Raw genomic sequence first — 8,892 nt, 5'->3', positions numbered from 1 at the left:
AAACTACTGGGATATAGATTCGCCAAAGAAAAGAGGCTGCAGACGTTTGACTTGTACTGCCGATGAAGATGGTACCGGTAATAAGAAAGATGACTTGAATTTATATGAAGAACTGTTTGCATCTGTAATGACATCTGTGGATTGCACCATGAATGACCAGCCATTGCATAGAATGTTTTTGCTACTGCCCTCCAAGAAAATGTGTCCTGATTACAATGATGTTATTGAACATCCCATTGTTTTGAGATTAATTGCCACGAAGATACAAACAAACTTTTTCGATTCCAGAGCTTTATTTTCGTTTACATTTGCCAATAGTAAAAGAAAAATGCAGTAAACACATAATATGGATTATTTATGTAAGACTAACGTTTTCTCCTGGTCTGTATCTATTTCCATTTCCTCACAATATTCTTCAACGGATATGGAATGGAATGCAATATTTACATCTGTGGAACTGAATAAAATATATTTTACATAAATTTTCAATTCTAAATTACATACAGTTACTTACCATTCCATAGTCGCAACCTTTGGCGAATGCACAACAGATGGTTCTGCACGTGGTATGAGTTACCATTTTTTTCCTACTCTTCTCGTATCCTCTTGTAAAAAGTGATCCCAGCATATACAGTCATTCTTCTTGAAATAATTTCCACAAATTTTAGCCCAGTCACGAGGAACGGCCAGACATTAAGGATGTTCATTGATGCTGGAAGCAACAAAAATTATATAAAACCTAGTATAGTTAATAATAACCCTAATATAGATTCATTTGCTGCAAAGCTGTAAAAGAAGAAATATATGTATCCCACCACGTATATTTAAATATTTTTGGAGGAAAAGTACAGCCGTTACAGTTTTTCCATTTGCCTGCACTACATACACTCGATAGAATATTAGGAAATGACACAATGAGGGAACTCTCAACAGTTATTCATACTAAGGAAAACTATTTTACATGGTGTCGGAAAAATAACTACAAGCCAGCATTTCTTTCAGGATGTAAAAAATATAGAACTTCGCTTATCTCATTTGTCAGAAAATGCAACATGTAGAATGACAGATATTGTTAAAAAGCGTAAGAAGTTATTTTCAGAGCCAGACGAACGCCTAACCTACAATACGAAGGTGGTGGCTCCTCCTACTTACACAAGAAATTATCCACATCTTTTGGCGTTACGAGAAGTGGTAGATAATAAAATAAAAAAGCTTTTGAATGACGGTATAATAAGACCATCCCGTTCACCTTACAACTCACCTATTTGGGTAGTGTCTAAAAAGAGGAAGCCTCAGGACAAAAAAGTATAGGGTAAAAGTAGATTTTAGGAAAATAAATACTGTTGCTGTTCCTGATAGATATCCTATACCAGAGATTCGTGGGGTACTAGAAAATCTGGGAGGAAATAACATATTCTCTGTTGTAGATCTAAAAAATGGTTTTCACGAGATACCTCTTAGAGAAGAAGATATGCAACAAACAGGCTTTTCCATAAGTAATGGTAAATTTGAATTTACTAGACTTCCCTTTGGGTTAAAAATGGTTCTTCTATATTCCAAAGGACTTTGGACGACATTCTTAGAGAGTTCATAGGCAAGACATGTTATGTTTATACCGATGACGTAATAATCTTTAGTAAAGATATAGAAAGTCATCTTAAAGACCTCGAGGAAATATTTTCCACCTTGGAAGATGCAAATATGAAGGTTCAACTGGATAAATGCGATTTCTTTAAAGAAGAGGTAGAGTTTCTTGGATTTGTAGTGTCAGGAATGTGAAAATGAACACGAAGAAAGTAGAGGCCATCGTAAATTTTCCATATCCAACTAACTTAAGAGAATTGCGTTCACTTCTTGGGTTATTCAATTTGTATCGAAGGTTCATAAAAGGATTCGCTGAAATAGCCAAACCTCTTACAAACATGTTAAGTGACATGTTAAGTGACGTAGAAAAAAAGCAATAGACTCTTTGAAAAATGCGATAATATCACCGGAAATCATTTCGAAAAGGAATTTCATTTGACGACAGATGAGTCAAATAAAGCTATTGGTACAGTTTTGAGCCAAGAAGGGCGACCTGTGACATTTATTTCTAAAAATTACGCCACAAACGAAAGAGATATGTTAGCTATAGTTTGGTCTCTATACAGTCTTAGGAATTATTTGTATGGTACAGCCAAAGTTGTCATTCATACTGACCATCAACCACTCACATACGCCCTGAGTAATAAGAATGCTAGCACCAAGATGAAGAGATGGAGAGCTATCCTTGAAGAGTATAACTATAAATTAAATACAAATTTAGGAACTTATACCGAGTGTCGAAGCACCCATTAATGTTTTCAAGAATCAGTTATTTTTGATTACAGGCGAGGAGACTTTATAAATAATTAAACCACAATAGAGAAACATCAATGGAAAAATAACTGAGTTAAAATACAGGTTATAAATAATAAAAAAAGCAATCTTCAATGTAGAATTTGCCATAGAATAGACTAAGGCCGGCGTTATCAACTCAGAGATTCCATTTAATAGCGTAGATGAATTACTAAAGTGCCAAAGTAAAGGTAGCGTCTGATTCAGTTTAATTTATATTGTAAGCATTTCAACCACAGACAATGAAAATTGTAACCATAATCTGTTAAAACCTGTAAAGTTTAAAAAACTCTATTTATAAAATATAACGAAATAATAATTTGAAAAAAAAAATATTAGGCATTAAGAACAAATGTGAAAGCTTAAATATCTGTAACATTGAAAGTATAGAGATACTTAAAGACACATATTGTATTGACAATTATTACAAAGTAAACCATCCACGTGCGCTGGTACTAACAACGACGATGTCCAATCAGTGGAACAGTTTAATGATGACCTGATATTTCTAAACCAATATTCTGGCGAAGTTTTTGTAAATGAACGTTTATTGTTCGTTATGCTGAAACGAACGAAACTATAGAAGGACGATCATTTTTCTCAAAACAAACTACTAGTCTAAAGCCATTACCAGCATTAGTCCAACCCAAAGAGGCAAATGAAAAAATATAAAAGCTGTCACTGGAAATGATGAAATCCGTATCACTCAACAACACTAAGATGATAGAGACTATCCAAAAAGAGAACGGATTGACATCGGATAAGGTGCAATGATTTTCATAATAATAATGATAATAATTACCATAATCATTAAGAGGAATCAGAGCTACAATTACGATTCCAAAAGCAATGAAAGTGCAACAACACCAGAGCTAGAATCAACAATAGATGAGGTCACAGTTGCAGAAAAATAAATTAGTTTAACCCCCATTATTATAAGTTTTCTTTTGTTGTAATTTGGATTTAGCGAACAGATTTATAGCGTTCCGGTTAAGTTAAAGTAAAAAGTGGTGATTGAATTGCGAGGAGGTGCTTCATGCCATTAACTTTCAATGTGAAAATTATATTTTTTGTGCCTCCAGATTAGTTTATTCAAATCCATGATACAATGATACAAGGTAACCTCACGCTCACAGCTCACAGAGTTGCATTCGCTTTGCCGTCCCTTCATTGACAAAATGACTTTGACAAACTTTGTATGTATATGTTAAAACATTTATACATATGTCAGTTATATTTACATTTTCAATTTAATAACAAATTTAATTATTTCAACCTTTCGAACTTAAATTTTTCATACAATTTGCAGTCGTTTATTCCTGTTCGCTCTTCCGGCTGGAGGAGCTGGAGCCTGGCCTGCGTTTGAACAAATACATCCGTAACAAAGAAAAACGTTTCGTTAGGAGCAACAGTTGAACACTAAAACACACCAAGTCCAAGTGCGTTTATCGCCTGATGTGCCTCCAACAATAGGAAAACGTTCAAACCCTGTTCTTAAGAAGCCACCTCCCAATCAATTGCGTGCCATGCATTTTTTAGACTTGTAAAAAACCGATTATACAATATAACAGTTGAAGGGGTCACAGCTACATGGGAGGTGAAGAAAATTCAAAGTTATTGGGTGACATAAGAACCAAAAGTAACAAATCTCCCGGTAAAGAGAAAGTCATGAAAATGCAATGAAAACCAAATCTATTAATCGCATTTCGGAAAGTGAGGAAGAACCACATCAGGAATTTACCTCGCAAGTAAATGTCAATAAGACAGTAAACAAGAAATTCCACTTATTAGTAATAGCAGTGCTATGAACAATGATGCAAGTACGGAATGTTTATCCGACGATGAAAGTGGTTATTCTAATCCTATAACATCTAGAGTCATTGATTTGGACAAACCAGGTGCTGCTAAATATCTGCAAACAACTCCACCCAGATCAACATCATCAAATACTCCTAGAGATGAATCAATATCAAAAAGAAACAACCAATACCACGAACCATTATGCCCACTGAAGAACAATATATACGAATTATCTATCAAAGAAGCTGTCGTAGTAAACAACATTGAAATTACTGCTTTAGAAGCCATCATGTTATTGTATAAGAATGAGAAGACAAACAAATGTATACTCAATACTTGAGATTTTCGAACTTGGCATGGTATGGAAGAGGAACCAACCCTTTGGAATAACACTATTGATTCATCTATTTGGATACTATCTACCTGCTTGGTCTTCATTGCCTTAGGAATTTTGCTTGGACTGAGGAGAGTCGTAGTAAAGCTTTAGCTGCAATAGGCGATAAACAAGTTAATTCTGTCCTTCTTAAACATCCATGGGAAATGTGTCATATTTGGTAAGTTTGAAAAGTAATTATTTTTATTTTCATTTTATTTTAATTCTTCTTTCTATATTTTTTTCTTTCTTTTCCAAGTCCAAATGGCTGGGTAAAGGACTCTCGACCACAATTATCCCAGTTATGAAAAGATGTGTACGATTCCTAAAACCCCAAAAAGTATCTATCAGCACAGTACCAGTAGTAAAGATTTAATGATAACTGCAAAAGTAAAATATGCAAAAAAATGAAAAAATACAAAGATTTAATACAGGGATATACCAACACTTCGTTTTTTAATTCTTTTTAATTATTTCTTTAATACGTAAAATAAAAAATAGTTGTAAGTTCAATGTTCTGTTTTGTATAGGAATGAAATTTAATGTTAAAAATGCAAATAAACATTATTTTATTTTTTATATGCAGATGTATTCTTTGTGACTTGTTATGTTAATGGGGCCCATAAACCATCGCGTCTGTAGCTGTTCCTTTAAATTGTAAATATTCGTCAAGTAGCCGGCTTTTGGCCGGGTATATGAGACTTTCTCCTATAGACAGGTACAAATCTCGGAAATGTATACAAACTTTCTTTTTAACTGTAAAATTTTTTGGTAATACTATTAACGTATACATTTCCGGGACTAAAGTTGTACATCGTTGGACCGAAAGGGCTACCTGTGGTGGTAATTTGGTATATATCCGCCAGGTGCACCTAAAGGAAAGATAAACCAAAATCTTCTTACGTGGATCACAAAGCCGATAGGCGTTTGTCATGAGAGTTTGAGGAAGAGCCAATTTCATATGTTCACCTTGTCAACACTCATAGTTTTAATGCCGGAAATGTTACAGAAGGTACAACGCAAACAATTAGAAGTGTACGATGATCGAGCATGGTACCGCGGCCAGCACGGTTTTTTCAAAATGAATAAGCCATTCCCAGAACAGAATTACCTAAAAATTAAAAGTAGTTATGTTTTTTTAATCTTCGTGCGTCTGAGGAGACAGCTAGCTTCGTTCATCATTCTCTCCAGCCCAATTACTTACCGGCTTATGTAAGTTTGGCGCCAGTTACGCCACATCAATTGGTGGATATCGTTGACGAAGACTTCAGCACAAATAGCATTAGCCTATAAAAACACGGAAAACAATAGAAATACATTCCAGTTAAAACTTTTTTACTTCCGAGAAACACGTAACAAAAATACGATTGGCATTTACAGAGCTATTTTAGCTAATTTTTACACTACTTGGATTTGTCCGCATTGGCCACGAAGTCTGTTTCATTCCAACACACGCTACTTACGATTTTATTTTGGCATTTTTTCCAAAAATTACGAGATATTTTAATAATTTAATTTTAATATTTTTATTGGAGAACGTAAACAAACAGTATGTTATGTTGTTGTTGTCATTGGCATACAATTACAAAAACAACATTTATGTATAATGTTTCGACACAGGGTTGTATTTGACAGCTCAAGGACGGGTTTTTCAAATGAGATTACCTTCTTATTATGCCATGATTCAAATCCATCATATAGTAAAAGAACACATGTAATAATGGCCCTAAGTAGTTTTAAGTCACAATTATATTTTTAGTGCCAAAAAGTTAATATTAAAGAAAAGACGTGTAGCATCGCCAACACGAGGTCTTTTTAAAAAAAATAGGGTAGGAGGGACGTACAGTGTTGCCGCGTGGACAAAAATAAAAAAATGTGATGTTAACTTTTACATATGCTTATGTTTTCTTCTTACAGTAAACACATCCGATACAAGAAATCTGAAAGAATTTTGTCGATATGTGCATCCATAATGAAGTTTTAGCTCTTTAAATATGAGAAATACTACCAAGGTAATCTAAGGCGATAATCATATGAAAACTAGACGACATTTAAAATAACATTTTCTGAAAAATTTGTTGATATACCGTTAAAGTTAGTGAGCTAACATGTGCCGCGAGTTCACCCATAAGAACGTTAAAAACTTGGGTTTGGGAGTCGGGTTAGTAACCCTCCCCTAGAAAAAACAGCCTACTATGAAAAAACGAAAGAAAAGAAAAACAAACCCCTCTAAAGTTGACGAACCCCGCAAACGTTTTAAGGACCATGATCTGCGAATCTACACCTGGAATGTTCGCACTCTTTATAGAGAAGGTGCAGTCTTCGCATTGGCAGACGTACTTGAAAAGTACAAGAAGGATATAACTGCCATACAGAAAATACGATGGATTGGGAAAGGCGTCACAACAACACCTAAAGGTGACGCACTGTATTATAGCTGCCATGACGTAAAGCATGAGTTTGGTTGTGGATTCGTAGTTAGTCGGAGACTAAAACACCTGATATCCAGCTGCACCTCAGTGAATGAAAGACTTGCTGCAATTCGAATAAAAGCTAAATTCTTCAACATCAGCTTTATTTGCGGTCATGCTCCCACTGAAGAAAAGGACGAACAGACCAAAGATATATTTTACGAGCGCTTAAAAGAAACATATGACCGTTGCCCTGCCCATGACATTAAAATCATTCTAGGCGATTTTAATGCCAAAATTGGAAAGGAGAATATCTTTGTCTCAACAGTCGGGAAATTCAGCCTCCACAGTGAAACATATGACAATGGTATGAGGCTGATAGACTTTGCAGCTGCAAAAAACATGGTAGTTAGCAGTACCAGATTTAATCATCTCGATATTCATAAGGGCACCTGGCTGTCTCCAGATCAGAAAACAAGAAACCAAATTGATCATGTTGTGATAGACATTCATCGAGCGTGTTGGATGTACGATCGTTCCGTGGCGCAAACATTGATTCGGACCACTACCTTGTTGCAGCAAAGGTACGCACCCGCTTAAACGTAGCAAACAAAGTACGAACAGACACAACACGAAAGTTAGACATCGGTAAGCTGCAATCACAACAGATAGCCACAGCATATTCCACTCAACTAGCCCAATTGCTTAATCAAAGCACTCCTCATCCCGATAAAATATCATCGCAATGGCAAAGCATTGCCCACTCCATGCAAACAGCCGCAAAATCCATACTTGGATACCAGAGACCTCCACCAGGGAATCCATGGTATGATCAGGAGTGTCGTGCTGCCACCGAAGAGAAAAATGCGGCATATAGGGCTACTTTACAATCCGTAGCAACGCGTAGCGCACGAGAGAAATACAGGGAGAAAAGGAGAGAGGAGAAACGTCTTTTCCGCAGGAAAAAGAGAGAGATGGAAAAGCGGGAGTGTGAAAAAATCGAGATGTACAGTAGCCAGAATGAAAATTCTACCAAAGAGTCAAGCATCAAACTGATGGCTTTGGTACAGGCACATCCTCCTGTAGAGACCAGCAAGGTAATTTGGTAACTGATACAGATAGTGTACTCAGGATATGGAAAGAACATTTTTCAAATCTGTTGGTATCCAATAGCAGCGAAGACGACGTAGATACCACAGTCCCAATCCCAAAAGATGGTATTGAATGTATACCGCCCAGCCAAGATGAGGTAAAGACAGCAATAAATCGGCTGAAGAATAATAAGGCAGCAGGGGCCGATGGCATACCAGCCGAGCTGCTCAAAACCGGAGGCGACACGCTGATAAGGTGTATTCATCAGCTAGTTAGCACCATCTGTCAAGAAGAACGAGTACCCGACGATTGGAACCTGGGAGGGAGATAAGACTGTATGCTCTAACTATAGGGGCATAAGTCTACTCCCTATTGCCTACAAGATCGTGTCAGGGATATTGTGCGAACGACTAAAGCCTATGGTCAACGAGATAATTGGACCATACCAATGCGGCTATAGACCTGGCAAGTCCACCATTGACCAGATATTTACCCTGCGGCAAATCCTGGAGAAGACCCAAGAGATGCAGATGGTATCCACGCAAAGCTCATCCGGTTTTGCAAAATTACTTTAACTGACACGAGGTCCTCAGTTAAAATAGCAAAGAACCTCTCCGAAGAGTTTGGTACCAAAAGAAGTTTCAGACAAGGAGACAGCCTTTCGTGTGACCTCTTCAACATCCTGCTAGAAAAGGTTATACTAGAGGCAAACGTCAAAAAAAGTGGCACAATCTACACCAATAGCCACATGTTACTTGCCTATGCTGATGATATAGACATCATAGGCCGATCAGTAAAAGAAGTAACTGATACCTTTCTGAAGGTCGAAGGAGAATCTGC

At 36.5% G+C, this 8,892-nt stretch overlaps 1 long non-coding RNA gene across 1 annotated transcript; it reads right to left on the bottom strand.

Annotated features, from left to right (window-relative positions):
* Positions 1–5,376: 5,376 nt before the first annotated feature.
* On the bottom strand, positions 5,377–6,215 carry LOC141404528 (uncharacterized). Its single transcript, XR_012413046.1, has 3 exons — positions 6,013–6,215; positions 5,754–5,836; positions 5,377–5,660 (listed from the first exon to the last, which is right to left on the bottom strand). It is a non-coding gene; the product is annotated as an uncharacterized lncRNA (long non-coding RNA).
* Positions 6,216–8,892: the final 2,677 nt, after the last annotated feature.

The sequence above is a fragment of the Musca autumnalis genome, unplaced genomic scaffold (assembly GCF_047663935.1).
Source record: "Musca autumnalis isolate F117 unplaced genomic scaffold, ASM4766393v1 scaffold_40, whole genome shotgun sequence".
NCBI lineage: Eukaryota > Metazoa > Arthropoda > Insecta > Diptera > Muscidae > Musca > Musca autumnalis.
The sequence above is the reverse complement of the archived record's forward strand: the minus strand, read 5'-3'. Positions and strand labels throughout refer to the sequence as shown.